This window comes from Pseudophryne corroboree, chromosome 1 (genome assembly GCF_028390025.1).
Source record: "Pseudophryne corroboree isolate aPseCor3 chromosome 1, aPseCor3.hap2, whole genome shotgun sequence".
Classification (NCBI taxonomy): Eukaryota; Metazoa; Chordata; class Amphibia; order Anura; family Myobatrachidae; genus Pseudophryne; species Pseudophryne corroboree.
Window position 1 is genome coordinate 1,150,956,838 of NC_086444.1, and position 12,196 is coordinate 1,150,969,033.

Genomic DNA, 12,196 nt, shown 5'->3' on the forward strand with positions numbered 1-12,196 from the left:
CAGGAACCTCCTAAGACCAGGCCAAGTGTCAGTACATCAATGCACAAGGGTCCTGGGAAAGATGGTGGCTTCTTACGAAGCGATTCCATTCGGCAGATTCCACGCAAGAACTTTTCAGTGGGATCTGCTGGACAAATGGTCCGGATCGCATCTTCAAATGCATCAGCGGATAACCCTGTCTCCAAGGACAAGGGTGTCTCTCCTGTGGTGGTTACAGAGTGCTCATCTCCTAGAGGGCCGCAGATTCGGCATTCAGGATTGGGTCCTGGTGACCACGGATGCCAGCCTGAGAGGCTGGGGAGCAGTCACACAGGGAAGACATTTCCAGGGCTTGTGGTCAAGCATGGAAACGTCACTTCACATAAATATCCTGGAACTAAGGGCCATTTACAATGCCCTAAGTCAGGCAAGACCTCTGCTTCAGGGTCAGCCGGTGTTGATCCAGTCGGACAACATCACGGCAGTCGCCCACGTAAACAGACAGGGCGGCACAAGAAGCAGGAGGGCAATGATGGAAGTGGCAAGGATTCTTCGCTGGGCGGAGAATCATGTGATAGCACTGTCAGCAGTGTTCATTCCGGGAGTGGACAACTGGGAAGCAGACTTCCTCAGCAGACACGATCTTCACCCGGGGGAGTGGGGACTTCACCCAGAAGTCTTCCACATGATTGTGAACCGTTGGGAAAAACCAAAGGTGGACATGATGGCGTCCCGCCTCAACAAAAAACTGGACAGATATTGCGCCAGGTCAAGGGACCCTCAGGCAATAGCTGTGGACGCTCTGGTAACACCGTGGGTGTACCAGTCAGTGTATGTGTTCCATCCTCTTCCTCTCATACCAAAAGTACTGAGAATCATAAGAAGGAGAGGAGTAAAGACTATACTCGTGGCTCCGGATTGGCCAAGAAGGACTTGGTACCCGGAAATTCAAGAGATGCTCACGGAAGACCCGTGGCCTCTACCTCTAAGAAAGGACCTGCTCCAGCAGGGACCATGTCTGTTCCAAGACTTACCGCGGTTGCGTTTGACGGCATGGCGGTTGAACGCCGGATCCTGAAGGAAAAAGGCATTCCGGATGAAGTCATCCCTACCCTGATCAAAGCCAGGAAGGATGTAACCATACAACATTATCACCGTATTTGGCGTAAATATGTTGCATGGTGCGAGGCCAGGAAGGCCCCTACAGAGGAATTTCAACTGGGTCGGTTCCTGCATTTCCTGCAAACAGGACTGTCTATGGGCCTCGAATTAGGGTCCATTAAGGTTCAAATTTCGGCCCTGTCAATATTCTTCCAAAAAGAACTGGCTTCTGTTCCTGAAGTTCAGACGTTTGTCAAGGGAGTACTGCATATACAGCCTCCTTTTGTGCCTCCAGTGGCACCTTGGGATCTCAATGTAGTTTTGGGATTCCTAAAATCACATTGGTTTGAACCACTCACCACTGTGGACTTAAAATATCTCACATGGAAAGTGGTAATGCTGTTAGCCCTGGCTTCAGCCAGGCGTGTCTCAGAATTGGCGGCTTTATCCTATAAAAGCCCTTACCTAATTTTTCATACGGACAGGGCAGAATTGAGGACTCGTCCTCAATTTCTTCCTAAGGTGGTTTCAGCATTTCACTTAAACCAGCCTATTGTGGTGCCTGCGGCTACTAGGGACTTGGAGGATTCCAAGTTGCTGGACGTAGTCAGGGCCCTGAAAATATATGTTTCCAGGACGGCTGGAGTCAGAAAATCTGATTCGCTGTTTATCCTGTATGCACCCAGCAAGCTGGGTGCTCCTGCTTCTAAGCAGACGATTGCTCGTTGGATTTGTAGTACAATTCAGCTTGCTCATTCTGTGGCAGGCCTGCCACAGCCAAAATCTGTAAAAGCCCATTCCACACGGAAAGTGGGCTCATCTTGGGCGGCTCCTCGAGGGGTCTCGGCTTTACAACTTTGCCGAGCAGCTACTTGGTCAGGGGCAAACACGTTTGCTAAATTCTACAAATTTGATACCCTGGCTGAGGAGGACCTGGAGTTCTCTCATTCGGTGCTGCAGAGTCATCCGCACTCTCCCGCCCGTTTGGGAGCTTTGGTATAATCCCCATGGTCCTTTCGGAGTCCCCAGCATCCACTAGGACGTTAGAGAAAATAAGAATTTACTTACCGATAATTCTATTTCTCATAGTCCGTAGTGGATGCTGGGCGCCCGTCCCAAGTGCGGATTGTCTGCATTACTTGTACATAGTTATTGTTACAAAAATCGGGTTATTGTTGTTGTGAGCCATCTTTTCAGAGGCTCCTTCTGTTATCATGCTGTTAACTGGGTTCAGATCACAAGTTGTACGGTGTGATTGGTGTGGCTGGTATGAGTCTAACCCGGGATTCAAAGTCCTTCCTTATTGTGTATGCTCGTCCGGGCACAGTATCCTAACTGAGGCTTGGAGGAGGGTCATAGGGGGAGGAGCCAGTGCACACCAGCTAGTCCTAAAGCTTTTACTTTGTGCCCAGTCTTCTGCGGAGCCGCTATTCCCCATGGTCCTTTCGGAGTCCCCAGCATCCACTACGGACTATGAGAAATAGAATTATCGGTAAGTAAATTCTTATTTTTGCCTGGTTAAATCATTGTGCTGGTCATTACAAATCACTGTTTTCCCTGGGGAAACTTGAAATGGGAATTCTGCTCCGATTGTCCAGGTTACATCTCAGGTGTTCGGAGTTACTGGGTTGTACTGATCATCAACATGACACAACCGTGCCCACAACAAACCCTAAAAGGTAGTGCATATAGGGTAGGTGGTTTTATTATGCATGAGAGGAGGAGGGGAGACCCTGACACATTATGGATCACCAATCCCCATGAGTATTATGTATAGAAGTGTTTTCATATTAGGCCGGACTGATGAGGGCACAAAAATTAAATATTCACGTTTTAGATGGCATTTTGTACAGTTGTGTCTGGATATATAACATGGTGAGGGGTAAACACAGCTTGCTGAGCGACATATGTCATAGTGCTAATATGTGCGCAGCAGTCGCAGATAATTGCCATGATTATGGGCCGACTAGAGTTACAGCAGTGTGTGTGTGTGTGTGTCTGTATATGTGTATATATATATATAGATATTTATATATATATATATATATATATATATATATATAGATATATATATATATATATATATATATAGATATGTCCGGGTGGTCTAGGTGTTGACATTGTGACATCTTGTTGACCATGCAGTTCTCTATTGGTGAGGTAAGTATTCCTAGCCGTATTTTTTTCCTCAGTGGTTTTTTGAGTCTGAGTCTGTCCTGTAGGTTATACACCCAGGGACGTGCGGTGAGCTAAATGGCTCAGGAGGCACTGGCTAGCAACAGAGCCAGATTTACATGCAATATACAGATGGGTCCATGGTTATCTTGACTAGTTTTCTGCGCCTAGGCACAACATGGTTTATTAACATAAACCCTTCATCTATTCTCAGCTGCAATACAATACAGAGAACAATACAGCAGGGGATTAAGTCATTAAAGCAGGGGATTAAGTCCGACTGGCCAGTCTCAATTAATCCTATTAAAGGTCAAGATAAACGTGGACCCATCTGTATGAGCCAAAGGGCACATGTGGGCATTATACACAGGTGCAGCAGTATAAACTCCTGGACATTTGGTGAGCTTTGATCAGAGATGTGCAGAAAAGATAGACACTGCCTCACCTGCCATGGACTTTTTGCTCCAGAGTTTTGGCTATAAAAATGATTAGAATAACACAAAGAAGATACTTCAAATGTGTTCTTTGTATTTTTCATATACTTTATACAGTCAAAACTATGGCCCACCACACGTCAATGACATACACAGTACACCAGTCACTTTCCATCAAGTAGACATAATATTGTCCTTGTCTTGGAGCTCATTATAATTTGTGAGAACCTTTATAAAAGTTTGATCAGAGGAAGGATTTTTCGATTGCTTGGAAACCTCACATGCTAGAGACCTTTAACCAGCGAAGGTGACGGCATCCGTGTTCCCCAATTCTTTTATTCATTTCATCATTTGTAAACCCATGTGTTCAGTGCACTCTTTACTGGCCTATACGAGTTTAAATGGATTGCATGATAAATGTGTGCTAAATTATTGTAGCACAATGCGGAACAAGTGTCCAAAGTGTTCATAATCACCTGTAGTATTATTATTATTATATTATTATTCATTTCCCCTCTGTATTGCATGTTCCAGGAGCAAGCTCTGATTTCTCTTGCGTTAGGCCCTAGTAAGTAAGATGGTTAGCTTCTCAAATAGGCCCCTTAAGTCTAGAGCCTCTTGGAGAATCTTAGGGGAGAAGGCAATTGTTCACACACTACCGAGTGTTCTATGTATACTAAAGTGGACCTGTCACAGAGGTTTCCTGCTGCATAAAGCAGGCTTCCAATGGTCTGGTGCAGCGTCAGGGTACCAGTGAGGCGCAGCATTCAGAGGGATAGGAGCGGTTTTTAAACCTAGGTGATACTGTGCCTTTAAGAGCCTTGTGTTTACACATGGTAATCATTTTGCCAGATTCGTGTAATTCATCTTACCTCCTGATCAGTGCACAGAGTCAGAATGTGCTGCGCCAAGCAGAAATGTAATGTAAATATTCAGTTCCTCGTGATTTATGTCCCTGGAGGTTATAGTTGAAAGTATTGGCAGAGAGGTATTTACGTCTTGTAACATCTAGTGCTGTGTATATATAGTGCTAATGTATTGTTAATTATTTCTCAGTTGCTGTTCAGTAGGAAAGTTTTCAAACCAAGCGTGTATTTAGCACATAAACATCTGTGCGAATGAGCGACAGGCTGTTTGCTCTGCTGCAAAGTGTTTTATTTGTAGAAATGTAGGATTTGTTTTACTATTGCTATCCTACACATTTCATTGTTTATCTTTTATTGTATTGGAGCACTTCTTTTTAACAAAATTTTTTTTTTTGCTTTGTTAAGGTGGGGGCTCGTGGTACTCAGAGCAGTATGCAGACACGGTATCCAGTATCTGCATTGCTTGGGACTAAGGGCCTTTTTGGTCATTTGCAGCAGTTTTCACTATACATTTCTACAGAAATCCTAAGGCATTTGTTTTTTTTTCAAGATGAGGCAAGCCTTTTTTTTTTTTAACCACTTTATAATATAATCCTCTCAATCCCTATTTAAAATAGTCTTTCAGCCTCTCAACACATTTGGGTTCCTCTATGACCTTCTTAAAGCTCAAACTATACCCCATATTCAAGATCTAAACTAACTGGAGAATATTCAGTACTAATACAATATTTGCATCTATATCTATCTATCTATCTATCTATCTATCTATCTATCTATCTATATATATATATATATATATATATATATATATATATATATATATATATATATAATTATTTTTTCTGCATGCCAGAATTTTAGTCACCTTTTGCTGCTGCTGCCAGGCACTGTTTACTCAGCTTTGTGTCACCTAGTATTCCTGTGCATGACCCTACGTTTATCTACTGTCAATGCAGTTGCCATTTCACTGGACAGTTTTTTTTATTTCTCTTACGTCCTAGATGATGCTGGGGACTCCGTAAGGACCATGGGGTATAGACGGGCTCCGCAGGAGATAGGCCACCTAAAAAGAACTTTGACTATGGGTGTGCACTGGCTCCTCCCTCTATGCCCCTCCTCCAGACCTCAGTTAGATCTTGTGCCCAGAGGAGAAAGGGTACAATGCAGAGAGCTCTCCAGAGTTTTCTGTTTTAAAGAATTTTGTTAGGTTTTTTTATTTTCAGGGAGTCCTGTTGGCAACAGGCTCCCTGCATCGTGGGACTGAGGAGAGAGAAGCAGGGCTGGCTTGTCAAGTTGGGCACTGTTTCTAAGGCTTCTGGACACCATTAGCTTCAGAGGGAGTCGGAACACAGGTCTCACCTGGGGTTCGTCCCGGAGCCGCGCCGCCGTCCTCCTCACAGATGCCGAAGATAGAAGCCAGGTGAGTATGAGAAGGCAAGAAGACATCAGGCGGCAGAAGACATCAGATCTTCATGAGGTAAGCGCTCAGCGGTAAGCTGTGCGCCATTGCTCCCAGTACACACACACATGCAGGCATGAGGGTGCAGGGCGCAGGGGGGGGGGGGTGCCCTGGGCAGCAATATTCCTAATTTTTGTGGCAATATAAACAGGATTAGGCTGTGGCACAGTAAATCCACAAATCCCCCGCCATTTTTTATATAAGTTTACAGGGACCGAAGTCCGCCGTCGGGTGGGCGGGGCTTGATCCTCAGCACTAACCAGCGCCATTTTCTCCACAGAAACTGCATGAGGAAAAGCTGGCTCCCTGATCTCTCCCCTGCTGAACCTTCACAGGCTGGAAAAAAGAGGAGGGGGGCACTTTGGAGACGCAGTGAGTGGGAATTAAGGCTATATATATATATATATATAAAAAGAGGGGGGATGAGGGTTACAGCGACCAACGGTGTCAAATAAAAAATATGAAGAGACTAACTGGATACGTAAAAAAATAGTAGTATATTTATTAATACAAAAAATATAAAACCAAGGTATAAAACCAGTTATAATAAAATGTCACAGTGGGTTTAAAAGCCGGAGGGTATATGCTAAAAATTAATACCAACTAAAAGGATAGCTAAAACAATAATATAAATAGTATAAAGGCAGTGATGATAGAATATCCAAAAAAAGAGAGAATGCTGCTTATCTTTTTAAGGTGGAGAGTCAATGGAGGTACACCCAACGCGTTTCGTCACTCTGACTTCATCAGGGGGTATGGGACTACTGAACAGGTACTCTTATTTATAGCACATGCAATTAAGAATGGATAGTTGTGACATCACTTCCTGTGTGGACTAATATTATTACCTTATGTGAGTTTTTTAACATGGGTATAACAGTTACTTAGTGTATTATAAAACAACCTCATAGAGCTTTTCATATATGAAAAACGAGTTTTAAATACTATAAAACTTCAGTAAAACAGTCCGGGGACGGGGCCGACGTCACTTCCGCCCCACTTCCTTTCTAGGAGTACTCGTATTGCGCATGCGCACAAGCGCCACACTTCCGGTCCGTGAACAAGTCTGTTTATGTTTCTCAGTCTGTTCTTCCGTTATTGCCGTCGCGTCACTTCCGGTTGCGGGCGGGATCTTCATCTATAGGCTGGGCAGCTTGTCAGTCATCGCGGCGGCCATTTTGTGGATGATTTTGATTTCTGAAGCATACATCAGTGCCGAGTCTTTCTATTTGACAGTAGTAGTTGTCCTTCATTTATCATTGCTGTGGCCATTTTGTTGGAGTTTCTGGCATCCAATGAATATAACAGTACAGAATTCCGTTTTGGAAGCAGCGCACGTATGAAAAGTAAAAAATATAGAAAGATGTATATGTTAGTGTCTATTCTATTAAAGAATTTTCAATTATCATACAGTGATCTGAGACTTTATATTGGGGGAGTTTTGAAAAATAACAATTGTTGCAAAAAAGTGACGTTTTTTTGTTCAAACAGTGAGGTGGACAAAATGTAGAATTAAACCATGGACCATATTTATACTAGTCACTTTGTGGCATAAAAAGGTTTTGAATACATTTTTTTGACCTTAGAGAAGTAATAGATAACCTTGTACACATGGTATAGGCATAGGAATAATTTATGAATGGTGATGGTCAGTGAGGAGATAAAAATAATTATAAACTAGTATCTGATATCAGTTATGTGCATATGTGCTAGACAGCGTGGAACCATTTAGGATACGTTAGTATATTCATAATATATTACTCAGTCATATACTAGTCATTGGTGATATATATAGATAAAAAGTGCATATGTGTATGACTGGTTGTGAGAGTTGGTGATGTGTTAAATTAATTATTTGCTATCAAGAACCTGTGCAATAGTGATTTAGCCATCTATTAATATTATTTCAAGCCTGACAAGGCTCGCTCTTCTACAGTACCCAATATTCGCAAGTAGTTACCCACTTGTTACTGATTGGGCCCAACACTGCTTAGCTTCCAAGATCGGACGGAATTGGGCGTAGAACCAGTGCGGTATGACTGTAGCATATAATGAAATAAGTCAGGCATATACTATAAAAGTTTTTTATTAAGATAATTAGTGACTATATACAGTGTTTTACAAATAGTGGTGATCGGAAAGTAAGTATGATGATGTGAAGCAAGCTTGAGAAGGAAAGAATTGGCTTATCTGTATCCAGAAGATTTTGGAGGGGGGTACTTCTCTCATAGAAATGGAGCGATTTCATATCCCTCATTGAAGCCCATGGGGTGTGCAGTTTTTAGTTGGAATATCCAAAACATCTCTCTTTGAGAGAGCTTCTTGGCAAGGTCTCCAAGACCTCTCTGCCAAGAAGCTCTCTCAAAGAGAGATGTTTTGGATATTCCAACTAAAAACTGCACACCCCATGGGCTTCAATGAGGGATATGAAATCGCTCCATTTCTATGAGAGAAGTACCCCCCTCCAAAATCTTCTGGATACAGATAAGCCAATTCTTTCCTTCTCAAGCTTGCTTCACATCATCATACTTACTTTCCGATCACCACTATTTGTAAAACACTGTATATAGTCACTAATTATCTTAATAAAAAACTTTTATAGTATATGCCTGACTTATTTCATTATATGCTACAGTCATACCGCACTGGTTCTACGCCCAATTCCGTCCGATCTTGGAAGCTAAGCAGTGTTGGGCCCAATCAGTAACAAGTGGGTAACTACTTGCGAATATTGGGTACTGTAGAAGAGCGAGCCTTGTCAGGCTTGAAATAATATTAATAGATGGCTAAATCACTATTGCACAGGTTCTTGATAGCAAATAATTAATTTAACACATCACCAACTCTCACAACCAGTCATACACATATGCACTTTTTATCTATATATATCACCAATGACTAGTATATGACTGAGTAATATATTATGAATATACTAACGTATCCTAAATGGTTCCACGCTGTCTAGCACATATGCACATAACTGATATCAGATACTAGTTTATAATTATTTTTATCTCCTCACTGACCATCACCATTCATAAATTATTCCTATGCCTATACCATGTGTACAAGGTTATCTATTACTTCTCTAAGGTCAAAAAAATGTATTCAAAACCTTTTTATGCCACAAAGTGACTAGTATAAATATGGTCCATGGTTTAATTCTACATTTTGTCCACCTCACTGTTTGAACAAAAAAACGTCACTTTTTTGCAACAATTGTTATTTTTCAAAACTCCCCCAATATAAAGTCTCAGATCACTGTATGATAATTGAAAATTCTTTAATAGAATAGACACTAACATATACATCTTTCTATATTTTTTACTTTTCATACGTGCGCTGCTTCCAAAACGGAATTCTGTACTGTTATATTCATTGGATGCCAGAAACTCCAACAAAATGGCCACAGCAATGATAAATGAAGGACAACTACTACTGTCAAATAGAAAGACTCGGCACTGATGTATGCTTCAGAAATCAAAATCATCCACAAAATGGCCGCCGCGATGACTGACAAGCTGCCCAGCCTATAGATGAAGATCCCGCCCGCAACCGGAAGTGACGCGACGGCAATAACGGAAGAACAGACTGAGAAACATAAACAGACTTGTTCACGGACCGGAAGTGTGGCGCTTGTGCGCATGCGCAATACGAGTACTCCTAGAAAGGAAGTGGGGCGGAAGTGACGTCGGCCCCGTCCCCGGACTGTTTTACTGAAGTTTTATAGTATTTAAAACTCGTTTTTCATATATGAAAAGCTCTATGAGGTTGTTTTATAATACACTAAGTAACTGTTATACCCATGTTAAAAAACTCACATAAGGTAATAATATTAGTCCACACAGGAAGTGATGTCACAACTATCCATTCTTAATTGCATGTGCTATAAATAAGAGTACCTGTTCAGTAGTCCCATACCCCCTGATGAAGTCAGAGTGACGAAACGCGTTGGGTGTACCTCCATTGACTCTCCACCTTAAAAAGATAAGCAGCATTCTCTCTTTTTTTGGATATTCTATCATCACTGCCTTTATACTATTTATATTATTGTTTTAGCTATCCTTTTAGTTGGTATTAATTTTTAGCATATACCCTCCGGCTTTTAAACCCACTGTGACATTTTATTATAACTGGTTTTATACCTTGGTTTTATATTTTTTGTATTAATAAATATACTACTATTTTTTTACGTATCCAGTTAGTCTCTTCATATTTTTTATTTGACACCGTTGGTCGCTGTAACCCTCATCCCCCCTCTTTTTATACAATTTAACCTAGGCAGTTTATCCCTGCCTAATACTTGAGGGTTAGCTGACGCCTTGAATTATTTAAGGAGTGTCTGATTCTGTCATATTTATCTATCTCACACACACCTGTGGCGCCATACTTCCACTGTCCAATATATATATATATATATATATATATATATATAAAGCGCTATCTGGTATATATATTCCAGTGTTTTTAAGCACTGGTGTGTGCTGGCATACTCTCTCTCTGTCTCTCCTAAGGGCCTGGTTGGGGTTTTGTCCCCTTATAGGTTAATCCCTGTGTGTGTTGGGTGTCGGTACGTGTGTGTCGACATGTCTGAGGCGGAGGGCTTCTCCAAGGAGGCGGTGGAGCAAATGAGTGGTGGGTCCCCGTCGGTTGTGCCGACTCCGGATTGGATGGACATGTGGCATATGTTGAATGCAAGTGTGGCATCTTTACATAAAAGGCTTGATAAGGCTGAATAGGGGGGACATCAGGGGGTCAATCCTCGGATTGGACCGACTCACAGGGCCCGTAGGGGTCTCAAAAGCGTCCTTTAACACAAGACACTACTACCGACACGGATTCTGACTCCAGTGTCGACTACGATGAAGTAAAATTGCACCCTAGGGTGAATAAAACCATTCAGTGTATGATTTTGGCAATAAGGGATGTGTTACATATTGAGGATGAACCCTTGGTCCCCGACACAAGGGTACACATGTTTAAGGACAAGAAACAGATTATTAATTTTCCCACATCTCATGAATTAAATGATTTCTTTGGAAAAGCTTGGGAGACTCCGGAAAAGAGACCGCAGATCCCCAAAAGAATTTATATGGCATATCCCTTCCCTAAGCAGGACAGGGAGATTTGGGAATCATCCCCCACTGTGGACCAGGGCCGGCTCCAGGCATGTTCGACTAGAGCGGCCGCGCGGGGCGCCACTCTTACAGGGCGCCGCACGCTGCGGCCGCCATTTTCCTGCCTGGAGCCAGCCTCTGTGTGTCCGACTCCGACTCCCGGCCGCTTGTGTGCGCGCTATGCAGCGCGCTGTGCGGCGCCGGCGTCTGACGTTGGACGCCGGCGCCGCGCAGCGTGCATAGCGCGCACACAGTTTTGTTCCTCCGTCCGCGGCCCGCCCACAGCAGTATTCCCGGCTCCCAGCAGCACCGCAGTGTCAGTGACAGACAGGTAAGTTAAAATCTGTCTGGCACTGTGTGGGGCCGTTTATTTTTCTGGCACTGTGGGGGCATTATTTTTCTGGCACTGTGGGGGCATATCTGCACTGTGGGGGCATTATTTTTCTGGCACTGTGGGGGCATTGTTTTTCTGGCACTGTGGGGGCATATCTGCACTGTGGGGGCATTATTTTTCTGGCACTGTGGGGGCATTGTTTTTCTGGCACTGTGGGGGCATATCTGCACTGTGGGGGCATTATTTTTCTGGCACGGGGGCATATCTGCACTGTGGGGGCATTATTTTTCTGGCACTGTGGGGGCATATCTGCACTGTGGGGGCATTATGTTTCTGGCACTGTGGGGGCATTATTTTTCTGGCACTGTGGGGGCATATCTGCACTGTGGGGGCATTATTTTTCTGGCACTGTGGGGGCATTATTTTTCTGGCACTGTGGGGGCATATCTGCACTGTGGGCATTATTTTTCTGGCACTGTGGGGGCATATCTGCACTGTGGGGGCATTATTTTTCTGGCACTGTGGGGGCATATCTGCACTGTGGGGGCATTATTTTTCTGGCACTGTGGGGGCATATCTGCACTGTGGGGGCATTATTTTTCTGGCACTGTGGGGGCATATCTGCACTGTGGGGGCATTAATTTTCTGGCACTGTGGGGGCATATCTGCACTGTGGGGGCATTTATGTTTCTGGCACTGGGGGCATTTATGTATCTGGCACTGTGGGGGCA

General features: G+C 43.3%; 1 protein-coding gene and 2 pseudogenes across 2 annotated transcripts in view; 2 read left to right on the forward strand and 1 right to left on the reverse strand.

The window, feature by feature from the left end:
- The window catches only part of MXD4 (MAX dimerization protein 4), a 132,157-nt gene that overhangs the window by 40,580 nt on the left and 79,381 nt on the right, over window positions 1–12,196 (forward strand). The gene's annotated exons all lie outside the window — the stretch shown is intronic.
- On the reverse strand, window positions 7,942–8,061 carry LOC134949629 (5S ribosomal RNA; annotated as a pseudogene).
- Window positions 8,642–8,761, forward strand: LOC134949633 (5S ribosomal RNA; annotated as a pseudogene).